The 16671-nt window shown below is 32.6% G+C and overlaps 1 long non-coding RNA gene across 1 annotated transcript; it reads left to right on the top strand.

Annotated features, from left to right (window-relative positions):
• The first annotated feature begins 42 nt into the window (after nt 1-42).
• LOC133200439 (uncharacterized) lies at nt 43-13067 on the top strand. Its single transcript, XR_009722942.1, has 4 exons — nt 43-191; nt 9803-9996; nt 11461-11549; nt 12439-13067. It is a non-coding gene; the product is annotated as an uncharacterized LOC133200439 (long non-coding RNA).
• The last annotated feature ends 3604 nt before the right edge of the window (nt 13068-16671 follow it).

Here is a 16671-nt window from a genome sequence, read left to right as displayed (position 1 = left end):
ATACGTTCACTATGGACACCCCTACCAATGTGTTTGGATGATATTCTTTATCGTTGTTAAGTGTAGCATAACATCCGAGGGCGCGATTTGACCTCTAACGAGACCAGCCTTGAGACTGTACGAGATCTGCACCAGTTCCTGTAAGATTTAGACAGGAACTGGATGTGTGGTTTTGGATTTATGCGTTTAACGTAAGTATAGCTCATTTTATTTATCTTTAATCACTTTAACATTCTTTTGCACATAAAAATTGATTTATTAAGTCTTTATTTCTCGCATTCTATCGCCTCAAACACTTGAAGTGAGAAACGTTAAATCAGATACAATTAGAGTTATCGTCCTTTGTTTACATGCCTCCACGTGGTGGAAGAAGAAAAATCTTTTTGAGCTATAAAAATATATAAGGCTTTTCAATGTTTTTAAAATATTATACTAAAATAATTGATAATGTTCTTGGTGTTCTGAAATATTTTACCACAGTATTGAAAAAGGGAAAACTGATTCAATGTGCAGAAAATGTTATAGTCTGTTTTAAATTTTTGCAACAGCTGATACACACAGTTATACTGGTAAATGCAATTTCTCAGTTGATTGCATGTAATATGAATAACAGTGTAAAAAAAATGCTTAAATGAATACAAAATGAGTGTTACATTAAAAATTGCAAGAAGTGGCCAATGTTAACATCTCTGTCAAGTGATCTGCTGGTGAACACACAAATAAACACTGGTCTCTCTCTCTCTCAGAAATTAAATAAATGAATGAAAAATTATATAGTAATATTTTAGTTGCTTAGCGAAAGCTTACTCCAGACTATGCCCACTTGTCCACATGATATTCAGCAGAGAGACATCATAATGCAGTGAACATTATACATTTATTGACTCATGATTGTGTTCTCAGGCAAAATGCATTTTGTCGACCCTCGAACCAAACTGTTTGTCTGAGGCCATTAGGCTGAAGGCAGACAGTTTGGTTTGATGGTCGACGAAATGCATTCTGCCTGAGAACACAGTCAATAATTATAATGTTTTTTTTTATACCCTTTATTTCATTAACATACATGTAACTTATTCTGGCTTCTATGATGTAATTTTCCTTTACCCGCACTGCAGTTTAACTTGGTCTATTTCGTCTCTGTCAAACACCAACGAATGCAAATAAGAGTTATCTTACATATCAGTCGAATATCTAATCGATAGGTCCAATATCTCACTGCAGTCAAACATCGATTTTCGACAGACTGCTCAGCAAAACATTGAAAATGTTAGACTTTTTTAGGATGAATTTATATAGTATATAATTTCTAAAGGTATATAACAAAAATGTGATAAAGCCTGGTAAACTCAAAACTAGATCATAATGACTCTCATATTTTAAAGAATTAAAGATTCATATTCTATTTAATTCATGTATTATTGTTATCAAATTTATTTCTAAACCTGAAACATTTTGCAGACATTGTGCTTTCAATATATAATGATTTTCTAGTTTCTTTGTTGAGGGGTAAGGTTTAATATTCTGGAAATTCCATATCCCATCTATATCTAATACCATATTAATTAATTAGCTATGCACCAAAATATTTTGAATATTTACAATAAATTAGATATTTGCATGTACGGTAATCAGCAGCAGACATTAAATGTGAACAAAGTATTATGAAGAGAATATGATTACTTGAATGTAAAAGATGTTTCTCACAGCTGTTACATGTACAATTTGCATTACATGTATTACTTATCATTATCTGAGTTTTCATTAAAATAATTGACTTTTACAGGCACAAATGCAGGATTTTCCATTAGTAAGAGAGGCACTTTTAGCAAGGGAGGGGTCTTGGGACAACTTATATCCCCAGAGGGTCAAGGACAGTGTTAGGTGGGGGTAAAGCCCCTGAAGCTCACGAGAATAAGCAATTAGAGAACCTTATTTTGACACATAAATGACTCTAATTTTACCTTTATTAGATCATTTGATATGAAAGTGAAAACTATATGTGTAAAACATATCTGAAACACTTTTTTTTTGTTTTAGAGGGGGCTAGTGCCCCCACCTGAATCTGTGTGCTTGTATGCATTTTAAGATTTTAGTGATAAATGCACTTGAACTTCGGTATCTGGAACACTGATATGTAGAACACCATGGATATGTCAAAGTAATTTGGAAGTCCCAACTACTTATTCTTTAAGTTTTTTCTCGGTCTTATCAAGTTCATTATAACGAGGTTTGACTGTATACCCGTACGAAATTTTAGTCACGTATTTTCAAAAAATATCCAGGCGTATTATATCTTAAAATCCTGGTGGATTCTCCATTAAAATGAATACATAAAAGCAGACGTATAAAGTGAAATACAGGCGTACAAGAGGCGTATTCCTACCGTATTTTTAGCCGAAATATGCAAATGAGTACGCCTGGAAATTTTAACAATAGAATTACACCCAGATATCAAGCATATCTGTAAAAAAAAAATACGCCCGTAAAATAAATACACCCGTAAAATGAATACGCCCGTATAAAAAATACGCCTGCCTTAAATATTCATTTCAAATTAAATATTATCAGAGCTATGGGGACTACAACCAACATAAATATAAAAGTACAAAGTACTTTAGTACATAGATTACTAGGAGTCTAAGATCATATAAATACATACAAAAAAGATCAGACAAATTAAGCTTACAATCATACACAATTTTTATTTTATTAATACTTTTCAGAATGCTTAAATGTGAATGAGAAATGATTAAAAATCAGAATCGAACATTTACGGTTTCAAATCACAGTCACATCACATGTTAGATTTACATTAACTTTTCCTGTTTCACAGTATTTTAACCTACAAGATTGACAATTATTAGTTTAGTCAGCAGTAATGCAACATTCCAATAATCACAGTGAAATCATTTTATTGAGAATCATGCCGATTAATCCTGCCATTCTCTGTACTCCTTATTTGGCACAAAAGATGCAATTCACAAGCAGTTTTGCCATTCACATTTCCTATTATATTCTCCAATCGCATTTTCATAGAAATATTCACAAAAAGATGTTTTTCATGTTTTATAACTCCTGGCATTGAAAATACAATTCATTCCTGATGCTACACTCAACAGCTGCAGTTCAATGGCATGCATCTATGGAAAATGCTGCAATTCTGGTCATTTGACTCTCACAAGCTCTTTTCTTCACTTAAATTCAAGTATTTATGGACTATTTCATCATTCAATTGATCGCCCAACTGATTTATCCTATGGATTATGATCTGGAAAAAGAAAAACATAAGAACATACTCAATGTCATACTGACCCATTTCAATCATGAACATCTGGCTCTGCAAATCAAGCAAATGCATCTGTCTTATTTTTTTTAAGTAAAAAAATCTAATGTTATGCAATGTATTTCAAAATAATCACCTCTTCTTCACCATCTGTACTTCGTTGCCGCTTTCTCCAATCTCTTTGTTCCTGGCATGGCCTTCTTGGTGGTTTAAAATTGGCGCAAATACTTGAATGTAAATAATGCTGTTGTTTATAACCCCCTTGTTACCTAAACGGTTTTATCATTTCTGAGAGATCTAATCAGTACATTATGTAAATTTGATAAAAAAAATTCTGTATTGTTAAAGAATACAAGAACAAAAATTCATTTATGTTTACACAAGATGTTTATACTTTTATTTTAAAGATTAGGGTGGATAATAGAACTGCTCTAGAGAAACCGGATATAAACTGATAAGCCGTTCTTAGAAAGGTCTACAACATTACAGATAAGTCGTTCCTAAACATGCTCAACACATCTGTAAGTAATTAGCCTAATCCCAACTGGTTAGACTAGGGAAGAGAAAGTAGATGGTAATGTAATATTATCTGAATATACCATCTATATTTTGTTTTATTATAGAGACATTGATCATGCAATTACTGATTGAAAAATTATTTTTAGCATCAGCTATAGTGCTTTGTTAAAACTAATGACTTAAATATTCATTTAATTAAATGCTATTTTATATTAAGCCACTAAAACATTAATGAAAGAATATACTAAGTTTGTTAGAAATAAAATCATCTTAGTTAAGAGAAATAATATAAAACATTTTTTTTTATTTGGGAATCAATGGCACAGTAATCTAAGATTAAATAGTATAATTTACTAAAATTAATTGCTTTAATAAATACAATGAATACAACAAAAGGCAATATTGTAATGTAATCAATGTTTACATGTGGAGTAAATACTTTTTGGGGGTTAATTTTAATACATGTGTCACAAAAGCAACTCAATAGTTACATAAAAGAGAATGAAGTTGCCCTTACCAAAATAAAAGCCTTCTGGCACACAGTTGCTGCAAATTTACTGCAAAGTTGCCGCAACCTTGCGGCAAATATGTGCGGCAAACTTGCCGCAAGTAAATTTTTCGTATGCAAATTTTTTTCTGGCACACAGTTTGCGGCATATTTGCGGCAAAGTTCTGTGGCACATTTGCGGCAAACAATTCGAATCCTTACATTATGCAGTTCGCTACAAGTTTGTGGCACACTCTTGTGGCACATTTCTGGCATATAGTTAACTGCAAGTTTGTGGCACACTTTTGTGGCACATTACTGGCATACACAATGCCATAAGCTAACATACCTTATACTTAAACAAATTAATTTTAAAATAACATAATTAAACATGACAGCTAATAAAAAATGAACATTTAAGCAATTTTAAAAAATTATTTATGAAAATTTCAAGGTAAAGGTATATAACACTAACAATAAACTCAATGTTTAAAAAAGACTTGCACAGCACGAGAACAAAATTTGTTTGTTGAACATTTACACTGTATACATCAGAGAAAGAAACAGAACAAAAATAAATTAATACATTCACAACCTTTGGTGCATAGAAATCACTGATTATGACACAGATTTAAATTGATCGTCCTGTAAAATGAATACAGGATTTCTGGTTAACAACAACCATTACACATTTTACAACAAAGAAAAGATTCACCTCTTACAATGAATTTCAAGTGCACATATCAATGCAATAGTGCTGTACAAAATGAATAAAAATCACAGAGTATTTTAAAATATAAACTTGTTAAATTCTGACTTCCTAATCCTCAACTTTTTTGATTGTATACACTCAGAAGAAAGATCATGAGGGAAAAAATCATATACAAACTGTGATCTGTGAGAACTTATTAAAATATTAAATGAGTAATGATATTCAATTCTTATTCTAGCACAATGCATGTATAATACAATCAGAACTGTTTTAGCAGCCACTTGAAATCAATGTCCACTCATGACCAGCAGTAACTTTCAATTCCCCCAGACAACATATACTATATATTTAATTGGAATAAATGGCCACTTGTCCAACCCGGTCAGCAGCCACTCAAATCCTCACCCACAACATTATTTACACTGTAAAAGGCGGCTATTTTGTCCAGTGCCGTGCTTTTATCACTTTTTTTTTATTTACAAAAAAGCGTTCGCTTGAAGAATCCATGTCATGATGAAAGAGTGTCCTTAGCCGTTGCATTTGCCGTGAATTTTTATTAACTACTTTCTTGGTACTTCAAGTTCACTCATTTCAACTAACTCCTCATAATTAGGAAGGGCTTCCTTTCCAACATCAAGTATCTGTTCAAAAGATAGAGAGAAATTACTTACATTGCATTCATTGAAACCAAAATTTATTTAAGCAATGAATTTAACCTAATTTTGACCTTAAAGTGATTCCACATTTGTATCTTGTTTTGTGTCACGTCATGGCATTATACAGGTCTGGTACAATCACTAGATTTAGCTATGTAGCTTGAATTACCTACATAGCTTTATTTACCTACCTGAGGTAGCTTTATTTAGCTACTAAATCAAACGTATTTCTTAAATTAGCATTTTTCTCAGGAAGTGCAGAAAATTGCACTTTGATGCAGTAATAATTTTCTCATCTGAAAATAATTCATGAAAAAATCACTCTTAGAGATATATCTTTTTCTGCACAATTGCAATCAAATTTCTGAAAGTTTTGGGGCTATATACAAAAGTTAACTTGTGACCAAACAGTTACTTCCAGAATGAAATAACAAAGAAAAAAGTGTTCAAATGCAGCAATGTTTAAACTATCTCTGCTCTGGACTGCCGTTTAAATAATCCCTAGAATAAATATTAGTAGACATTTACTTCTGACTTTTTATCTTTTCAAAATAAAAAGCAAAATTGTAAAAAGTTGCCTTGAAATAGCTAAATAAAGCTACCTGAGGTAGCTAAATAAAGCTACGGTAGTTAATTCTAGAGCTCTACATAGCTAAATGTACTACTGGACCTGTTATAGGACAAATTGACAAACAAGGATTCATATACAACAATTGCATTATTTTAAAAACCACATGCTTCTCTGATACATTACATAGAATTTTGTGTATTTTGTGACATAAACATTTAAATATGGACCCAATGATTAACTGTGATTTATTTAGTAACACAATTACTTTTAGTCCATGTTCTCAGCTCGCAGAATCTTTGCCTGATAAATGCCCGTACGTCTGAATATGGAGCAAGACATATCGCCGACTGCAGGTTCTTCATCCCATCCAATCCCGAATGCTCATCATTTATCTATTCTAAGTGGAGTGCTTACTGATTCATCATACGGATTTAAATATAAATCCATCTGGATAAAACAAAACATAAAAATATACTGACCCATTTCGATATGAACAGGGACCTATACACTAACAACTGGCTCTGCAAATGCAGCCAAGTCTTATTTTTTTCTTATGTAAAAAAGAACTCAGTGTTATGCAATGTACTTCAAAATAATCACCTCTTTTCTTCATCCAAGTATTGTTGCCACTTTCTCCTTTCTCTTTGTTCATGCCATGACCTGGTGGTTTAAATTTGGCGCAAACATTCGGATGTAAATAATGCTGTTGTTTAAAACTCCCTAGTTACCTAAACGGTTTTATATTTCTGAAAGATCTAATCAGTAGAATGTGTAAATTTGATGAAAAAGGAATTCTTTATTGTTATAGAATATAATGATAAAAAATCACTTTAGATTACACAAGATGAATTAACTATACGAATTACTCGTATTTTAAAGATTAGGGTAGATAATAGAACAGCTGTGAATAAACCGGACGTAAACTGATAGGCCATTCTTAGAAAGGTCTACAACATTAAAGACAAGTCGTTCCTAAACATTGTTTGCTAAGAACATCTGCAAGTAATTAGACCTAGGGAAGTGAAAGTATATATCATCTAATAATTTGTTTTCTAAGAGAGACAGTTATTTTTAGCAACAACCAGTGCTTTGTTAAAACTATAAGGGCTTCATTTCTATATTTTAGCAAATCATGAAAAATGGGGGGGGGGGGGGCACAATGTTTGCATGGTTAATTTGATTGGTATAATTTACTTATGTTAATTGCTTTTAATTTTCAAACACTTATAATACACTTGTATTTGAAATGTAGACAAGTAGAATTTTTTTTTTCTAATTTAAAAATTAAAAAAAAAAATTGCCTCTGAAATTAATTACAGGTATCATGATCTGTATTACAAATACAATGCTTGGGAAAATTTACAAGTTGAGAAAAAGTACAAATTAATTAATTACCGGTAGTTGATAAGTGTTTATTAGTACCACTGGTGTATTACTATAGGATAGAAAACACTTCTGCATAAATGTGTACATTTATAATGTACAGTTCTATATATAGAAACAACAAAGGTGAAAAAATAATCAATGTTTATACACATGGAATAAATAAATTTTTGATAGTTTATCACAAAAATGTCTCTTATAATATATGCAACTAAGTACTTAAAAGAGAAGTTGACGAAATAAAAATTTTCACTATCTCACCAAAATGGACTTCTAAATCAGAAAGTCTACCTAAGGATTTACAAAATTACGCCTTCTGCAATTTTCTAGATTTATTTCCCTGTGTGAAAGAGACTAAGTAAAAAATATGCACAGATTTGAATTTTACACCAGGAGAAGAGGAGATATATACCTGACAAAAATATGTGCATGCCTGAAAATGAACATTTTTTTCATTAAAATACATGTCTCTTGTGTACCATGATTTGCAAAAAATGCATGCATTGTAATTATGCCTCTGAATTTCGTACAGGTTAAGTAATGAATTTTAAGAAATCTTTACGGCACACTTTTGCTACATAATCATTTTAAAAGTTAAAAGAAACATTTCTGGTACACTTCTGGCACACTATTTAAATAAAAGGAATCTAAGGAAAAATTGTGGTGTACTTCTGGCACACATGTGCATCAGATCATTCATGTGCCGCTAGAAATACATAATGTGCCTCTAGCAGCACACAATGAACCGCAAGTGGCATACTGTGTGCTGCTAGCTGCATTTACTGCACACTTCTGGCATACTGTTCTGGTACATAGATTTGTTTGCAGCAAACTTGCTGCAAACTTGCCGCAAACTTGCAGCAAACATTTCATTTTGGTAAGGGTGTCTAAGTAAAATTTTTATCTAGCTCTCTTTATAATAAGGACTTAGTCAGAAAATCCACCAGGATTTCCAAAAATACGCCTTTTGAAAGTTTTTATTTCCCTATGCGAAAGAGACTAAGAAAAAAATATGCCTGGATTAAGAATTTACGCCAGGAGAAAAGGAAGCGTATTTCTGGCAAAAATACGTGTAAGCCTGAAAATGAACCGTATTTTTAAGAATACGTCTCTTGTACGCCAGGATTTGCAAAAAGTCCAGGCGTAATACGCCTCTAAATTTCATACGGGAATGTAACTATGTGCTTGTAGTTATTTAAGTAAATAAAAAGGAAAATAATCTTTTACACAGCAATGAAGAGCACATGTAGATTACGACCAATAGATTATTTTTAATATGTTCAAATCCTGTATAACAATACATGCACATGTACAATTTTATAAAATTTGTTTAAAAAACTATCATCTCTGAAGTTAACTTTAACAAAACTATAAATATAAATGTAGACTTTTCTTAAATTGTGTAAGCTGTTTTGTAGCATTATATACTTGCTGCACTACAACAAGTAAAACTTGTACACTGAGAAACTAATTTCAAAGGGTTCAGCTGTGATGATTAATAAAATCAGCACCAATTTACTTCTGACATATTAGCTATTATGCAAATCTGTACACATGCAAGCTAGCTGTTTTTCTGGTACTGATTTTTCATGTGCTTAATTTCACAGATTTTTTTAAGGTCTAGATCTAGTAAATGAAAGATTCCCTTTAGAAATGAATTCAAATCTTTTAATGATCCTTTACAACTATAGTTCGGTAAATTAAGGTGTATTGGAACAAAACTTTTAGGTAAACTCAGCTAGCGATAATTGATATACCGGTATTTCAAACTGCCATTTTCAATGAAAAATGAAGAAAATCAGGTATTAGTATGGAAGTTTCCTTTTCCACCTCAGACCAAAGAAATGTATCAAGATTGCTGATATGCAGTCTCTCAGAAAACGTTTTCTTTTCCCCATATTTTCATCACCTCTGCTTTAAAATGATATTAAACTGCATGTATATATAGGTATAATGGTTAATTTTGACATGATTCAAATTGAATCCATGAAAATGCTTCATTTACTACATATAGTTATTATAGCCATAAAGTAGAGAAAAAATTATGATGTCATAATGGATCTAGCATCAAAAAGACATTATTTTTATTAGATCTTGACTGTCAAGTTATATCAAAGGGTTTTATGCAATGTTGTACAACTTTTGCTCTCATGTTGATAACATTTTAACATTGAGCATAATTAACTTTCAGGTCTCTTCAGCAATGTTATTTCACAGAGTTCTGGAGCTGCACCTCGATCGCACCATACCTCTGTCCTGAAACACAGTTGTGGTTCATAGATTTAGACAATCGGTCATCTACAAGATGCCTCAGCACAAGTCAGATATAACTGTTAAGAAAACCCTTAGTTCAAGTGACGTATCCCACTCACATCAGATACAGAGGTAATTTCAATGTACATATAAGAGATTTGTTAAAAGTAAAGTCCCTTAGGGCCAGAGACTCAAGGGAGTCTCTGATTGGAATTTGTCTGTTGTGTATTAGTGTACCGGTATTCATTGTGAGTATTGTTGCCCTTGTTGTCATCTTTGTAATTCTTCCTCAGATCCACCAGGCCAATTTCAACCAACTTGGCACAATTATAGTATTCTTGAATGAAGAGGATTAATTAAAGTTCAAATAAAGAGCAATGCTCCATGAAAGGGAAATACTAATAATAAATAAGTATGATTGGGTTACTTCAGAATCTTCTTTTCAATAAGACAGACTTGCAGACATGAAAGCTCTCTGATATACATGTAGCACTGATTTGTTAACATCATTGTCCTGGAGGGTTATGAGGGAAGGGAAATGTGGTAGGGCCACAATAGAGATACAATTTTTACATTTTATTTTACATGGGAAAATCTGTAAGAACTCCAGGGCCATGATTAGAATGATATAAAATATATACAAGCATTTTTAGGTAGTGCAGATTGAAGATTGTTCAAAGCAAGACCATAGGGGAAGGGTGGACTATAATAGAGGGTAAAAAAATAAAATATTTCATGATAAAAAAAGGGGGCAGGGCCAAGGTGATTCAGGTGAGCCATGGGCCTTGTGTAATTATTAATCCTTTTTGTTTTAAATTTGACAGATATATTATTACTTAAAATGTTTAAACAATTATCATTATGTTAGATTTTTCTCTTTTCAAATCTTTTCAAGTCTCTCTAAATCTCTAAATGTAATTAAAAGAAGATAATATATATAGTTTGAGAAAAATCCAGTTTTTTAGTACATGTACAGTAAAGTACTGGTAGTGTGTACCAGCATATCTAATGAAAAATTTAAAGTGCACAAAGCACAAATGAATATTTTAAATGTAAATGCTTTCTGTCACTTCATAGCTTTTTAATCCAGACAATTACAAAATTAACTACTGTCAACAATTGCTTAATAAAGTTCATAAACATGACCTTCATTAACTTGAATTAATTCCTTTATGTTTTTTTTTTTTTTTTTTTTTTTTTTTTTTGTATGTTGTTTAACGTCCCTCGAGAGAATTTTTCACTCATATGGAGACGCCACCACTTGCCGGTGGAGAGCTGCAAATTTTGTCCTATACTCGGCACTTACAGCCATTGAGCTGTGAGGGATCTTTTTCGTGCCAGCACCTACTATGACACGGTACCTCGGTTTATGTGGTTTCATCCAAAGGACCGGTCTCCACGTCCCACAGTGGGATTCAAACCCACGACGTAAGGATCAACTCCTTACTTTGCGACTCTAGAGCAGACGCTCTACCACTGCGCCACGTGGGCGACAATTCCTTAATGTAGTAATCATAGCATTATAAAGTAAAGTATTATAATACACACTATTTCAAATGCCTAAATATTTTTCTCAATTTTTTTTTTTTTTTTTAGGTATTTATGACAGTTAAAGAACCTTTGAAATCAGTGTGGATGTGGCTATTAAAACTACTTGAAGGATGAGGAAAGGAGCCCTTTAAAAGGTACTTGTTAAGTTTGACAGGGTAATCATGGTAAAATTGTGGATTAGTTGTAAATATATGGAATGATAATGCATACATAGATAAAGATTCAATACATGCATTATTTAATTAATGCATCCCCTCTGTCCACAAAGAAATTTTAAAATCTTTTTTTAAGAAGTTGATTGGATGAAATGATGGATTAATTGGCAGAATGCTTCACTTTTTGCTCATTTAAATCCATAATGAACATTTTAAATGTATGTGTAGAGGATGTTCAGTGTTTTTTAATTGGATGTGGGATTTATTTCTCAAATGGGGCAGGATGGCTTAAGATTTTGAATGATATCTGCATTTTTCTTCAAGAATTTAAGTGATAATTAGTGAATTTGAAATTCTTGGTTAAGTGCCATGGCTGAGGTCATAAATCAACCAACTTGAACATGTTGAAAGGAAAATAATCTCAGAAGAATGGTTAGACTAAATGGCCACAGTTACAATCTAAATTAGACTAATATGCAAAAACTTGCAGATTCAGATAATTAAATTTGTTACTTCTTTAGGTCAGAGTCTTCCAAAAATAGAAGTCATAATATTAGGTACGATTATTTTCTTTGTGAAAAATATATGTAGACAATGTCAAATCAGTATGTTAGGGTGGATACATGAATGATTTGTGAATAAAAAAATGTGGAATTCCTCCCATTTCTTGGTCTTTTGGTTTAAATTTATGGTCATATTTCTTCTTCATTTGATATGTCTCAGATGAGCATCATGGTCCATAGGCCTATTGTGCAGATATTAAGCTACTAGATTTGAGAAATACAAGAACAGACTGATGTGACAAATGTATAATCTTTGAATTGTTAAAGATTTTGTTTGTTTGTTTATTTGTTTGTTTTTAATCTAGATCACGCATTTATGAAAGAAGACAGCATCAGCACTGCCTTAAGATTCCAGTTGAGACCTTTATTTGTGTACACAGTCAGAAGATTAAAAAAGGACAATAGCAGAATGAAACACATGCTAGCAGACACTGATCTAATTGAATCCAGAATATGGTGATCAATTTTGAATGATTTTATCCTCTGGTTGAAATGATATTGATCAATTTTATAAGTGGTTGACAATGAAATCTAAATACATGTATTTTGTTTACATGGCTTATTAACTCTGTAAAATTTGCAATGTTTTTGGTTTTTTTGCTCTCTCATTGAATGTACATGTATTGTAATAGCTGTTACCTAGTGCATGGTTTTTAGTATCCTGCTAGCATATGAGGATAGTGAAGGGGGTTACTTGATTAATCTCAAGAAGTTTATTTATTGTTCCTGTTATCTATTTTTTCATATCATTACTATTTCTTCATTTGCTTCTTATTAATAGAAAACATCATGTGATATTTTTATTTTTCATTAATGCACCTTAATTAACTACTGTGACAGTCAAAAAAATCAAACACTTTCATAAGAAGGAGTGGCACATTTTAATTCTGTGATTTTAAATATATTTGCCTGTTTTAGTACTGTATGTCTTTACCATCAGCAAACATAGCTAGTGCTAATTGTAACGGGAACCGTTACAGATGTTCCCCAAACGGCTCCCCAATCGCTTATGATGCCCCATTCCCCACAAGCTTCAATAAATTAGACAATACATTTGTAATATAGATGGACACTTTATTTTTAAGGGTATTTCATTGGAAAACTACTCCGATATAGCCATATGGGTATTAGCCAATCAAATTTCAGCGCATATGCTTGCACATGTTTTCTACATTTTTCACATTAATTTTCTTATAGTGTCTCACAAAACATACATTTGTGTTAAATATTAAAGAATCTCATTGAAAAATAAGAGAGATGTAACCCTATAAGTATTAGCCAATCAGAATTCAGCATACGCGCATGCATGGCCTTGCATACAATTTTGATAGTATCATATTGTAGGAGCTCTATGTGCCTATCCATGTCGTAAATTTCACCCTGTTTTGTTGAAAACCAAGGGAGTTATAGACATTTAAAGTTTCAACCAATCAGATTGCAGCACACCTGCATGCGCGTGTTTTCAAGAAATTTCCTATATAACATGTTGTAGCACCTTATAATATATACTTATATTCTAAATTTCAAAGTATTTTGTCAAAAACCAAGGAAATTATTGAGATTTTTGTATCAGCCAATCAGAGAAGAGCGCACGTGCATGCGCGTGAGTTCACGCTAATTTGACCATGTAATCTTGTCTAGACTACTAATATATCTTTATATGTTGAGTTTCAAAGCAATTCATCAAGAAATATAAAAGTTACGGCTTCATCAAGTATATCAGTCATTTCACTCATTGCACGCGCGCGCACGTGCATGCATGTGCGCGCAAAATGACCTTCGTTCCGAACACCTACACAACATGCCTATTAACCCTAAAAAGGTTTGATGTCAATCGGATGAGTGTTTCTATGAGAACACTCCCAGACAAAAAAGTACCGGAGAAGAAAGTAGAAAAAAACAATAATAATATTCATATCTATTCTTCAGAATTGTTTAGCAACTCATAAAAGAGTGAAATCTATCAATTTCAAACAATTTCCGGTCTTTTTTATTCACTTCCGGTATGACCGGAAGTATTCAAAATGACTTTTAACTCTTCACTGAGTGTGGAGGAATCATCCCTCAAAGTTTCGAGGAAAAATGAGCATTTTTTCGACTACTTCCGGTTCGGAAGAAATAACTTCCGGTGGAAATAATATGACTCGAAACAGTATATTTGCCTCTATTAAAAACATTTCAATAAGAAAAAAATAAAAATTTGCATATTTTTAAACTACTTCCGGTGGACAACGGACGTCACGGCAACAAAACCTATACAGGTTTCTCAAATCTACGAGTCACAATCTATCATCCCTGAAAATTTCAAGACTCAATTTTTATCCGTTTTTGAGAACACTCGCGGACAAAATGCCATTTTAAAAATTGAAAATTGGCCATATCTCGCGACCGGAAGTGAAGACGACAAAATAAAAAAACGCATAAAGTTCAGATAATTTGCCATCATTGCTGAAAGTTTCGTGAAAATCTATTGAGGCGTTCTTGAGAAATCGTCTGCACAAAATCGGTAAGAAAAATAATAATAACTAGAAACTCATTACTAGTAATGAGAAGGTCTTCCGTTATACTACTTCCTGTTTGCATGAACATGTCTTTTCCAACGTCGGTATTAGCCTAAAACTTATGTAAAAAAAATAACTTAAAAAACTACTTTTTTGCTTCGTTTCCTGTCACGACCGGAAGTAATGACGACACACGATTTTTACACGAAGCAAATGAACTGATGACTGACTATAAGTCCTGAAAGTTTTAGACTTCAGTCTTTTACTGTTGCCGAACAATTGTGAGAAAATTTTTTTTCCGGTGGAATCTAACATATTTCAAATCAGTGAAAGGGAAGCAAGAAAGCGAGGAAAGTTTTAATTTTAAAAAGAAAAGTTGAAATTTTCGATTTCTTCGATCACTTCCTGTGATGCCCGGAAGTGACGGCTGACGCTTTTAACCCTATGTGTTTTGCCTTCTCACCAAGTTTTATTACTCCTATCAATTTGGTGTCTTACTTTCATGCCGTTTCCGAGATCTCGCTGAAATAACTTTTCATTTTTAGGACAAGAAAACACGAGACCGGAAGTGAACTTTACTAAGATATTTCAGGTCACTCTAGACATCTGCAGTCTCAATAACATATATAAAAATCATTTAAAGAACTCTATCTATAAGCGATATGTTGCGGAAAATTCAAAACCCCTATTATGTAGTTTTTCTCTTATAACCGGAAGTAGTCGTTTTTTGTTTCCAATGGGACCAACACATATCGTAACTGTAAAAAAGATACAATTATATGATGCAAGTCTTATTCCAAAAGAGAAAATTTGAAATTTTTAATTTCTTTGTTCACTTCCTGTGACGACCGGAAGTGACGACTGACGCTCTTACCCCAAATGGTTTTGTCTACTCCTCAAGGTCTAATACTCCATTAAGTTTGGTGTCTAAATCTCTTACAGTTTCTGAGATCTCACTCGGACAATTTCTCATTTTGCGGACATTTAATCGCGCGACCGGAAGTGAATTTTACAAAGATATTTGACGTTACTCTAGACATTTGCAGTCTTAATAACATATTCAAAAATCAGTTCAAATACCTTATATATAAAAAATATTTATGGGAAAGTAAAATAATCAAATTATGCAGTTTTTCGCTTATAGCCGGAAGTTGACGTTTTTGTTTCCGGTGGGGACAACATATTTTGAATCTACAAATAAGATGCAACAATGTGATGAAAGAAAAAAATCAAAAAAGGAAAGTTGAAAATTTCGATTTCTTCAATCTCTCCCTGTGACGACCGGAAGTGACGGCTAACGGATATAAACATATTCTGCAAACATACTTGTCATGATCTATAATCCCTGAAAGGTTGAGGTCTTAATCTTTTACCGTTTCTGAGATATCGACCGGAAGTGACGGCTAACGGATATAAACATATTCTGCAAACATACTTGTCATGATCTATAATCCCTGAAAGGTTGAGGTCTTAATCTTTTACCGTTTCTGAGATATCGTCCGGACATGATATCTTTTGAAAAAACGGAAATTGGACATATTTGACGACCGGAAGTGAATTTTGCAAAATCCTGAAAAATGTTTTTAGATTATTTTATTTGTCATAATCCCTGAAAGTTTCAAGAAAATCCATTGAGACATCTCTGAGAAATCGCTTGGACAAAAAACGGGAAAAAAAATAATAATAATAACTAGAGCAAAGCTCGTTGCTTGAGCAACAAGCAGGTCTTCCGTCCAATTCAGCGAATGAAATGTAGGACAGAAATACAAATTAGTATGTAAAAAAAAGAACAGTTCTGAAAACATTCGACTTATAATGATGTGAGACGTCTTCAGGAACTTTTATCATTCAATTACAAGGAGATATTTGTAAAAAGAGGTCGCTGGTTTCTACTTCCGGTTAGACCAGAAGTGGCGTCGATCGACCAAAAAAAAAATAAAGTCGTACGTCTCCAATGACTTTAACCATTCAATTTCCTGTCAATACCTACAAAAATAAGCCTTTTCTGACTACTTCCGGTTTGACCGGAAGTGACGT

The sequence above is a fragment of the Saccostrea echinata genome, unplaced genomic scaffold (genome assembly GCF_033153115.1).
Source record: "Saccostrea echinata isolate AGI-Se365-2 ecotype Australia unplaced genomic scaffold, CSIRO_AGI_Sech_v1 ptg000040l, whole genome shotgun sequence".
NCBI lineage: Eukaryota > Metazoa > Mollusca > Bivalvia > Ostreida > Ostreidae > Saccostrea > Saccostrea echinata.
The sequence above is the reverse complement of the archived record's forward strand: the minus strand, read 5'-3'. Positions and strand labels throughout refer to the sequence as shown.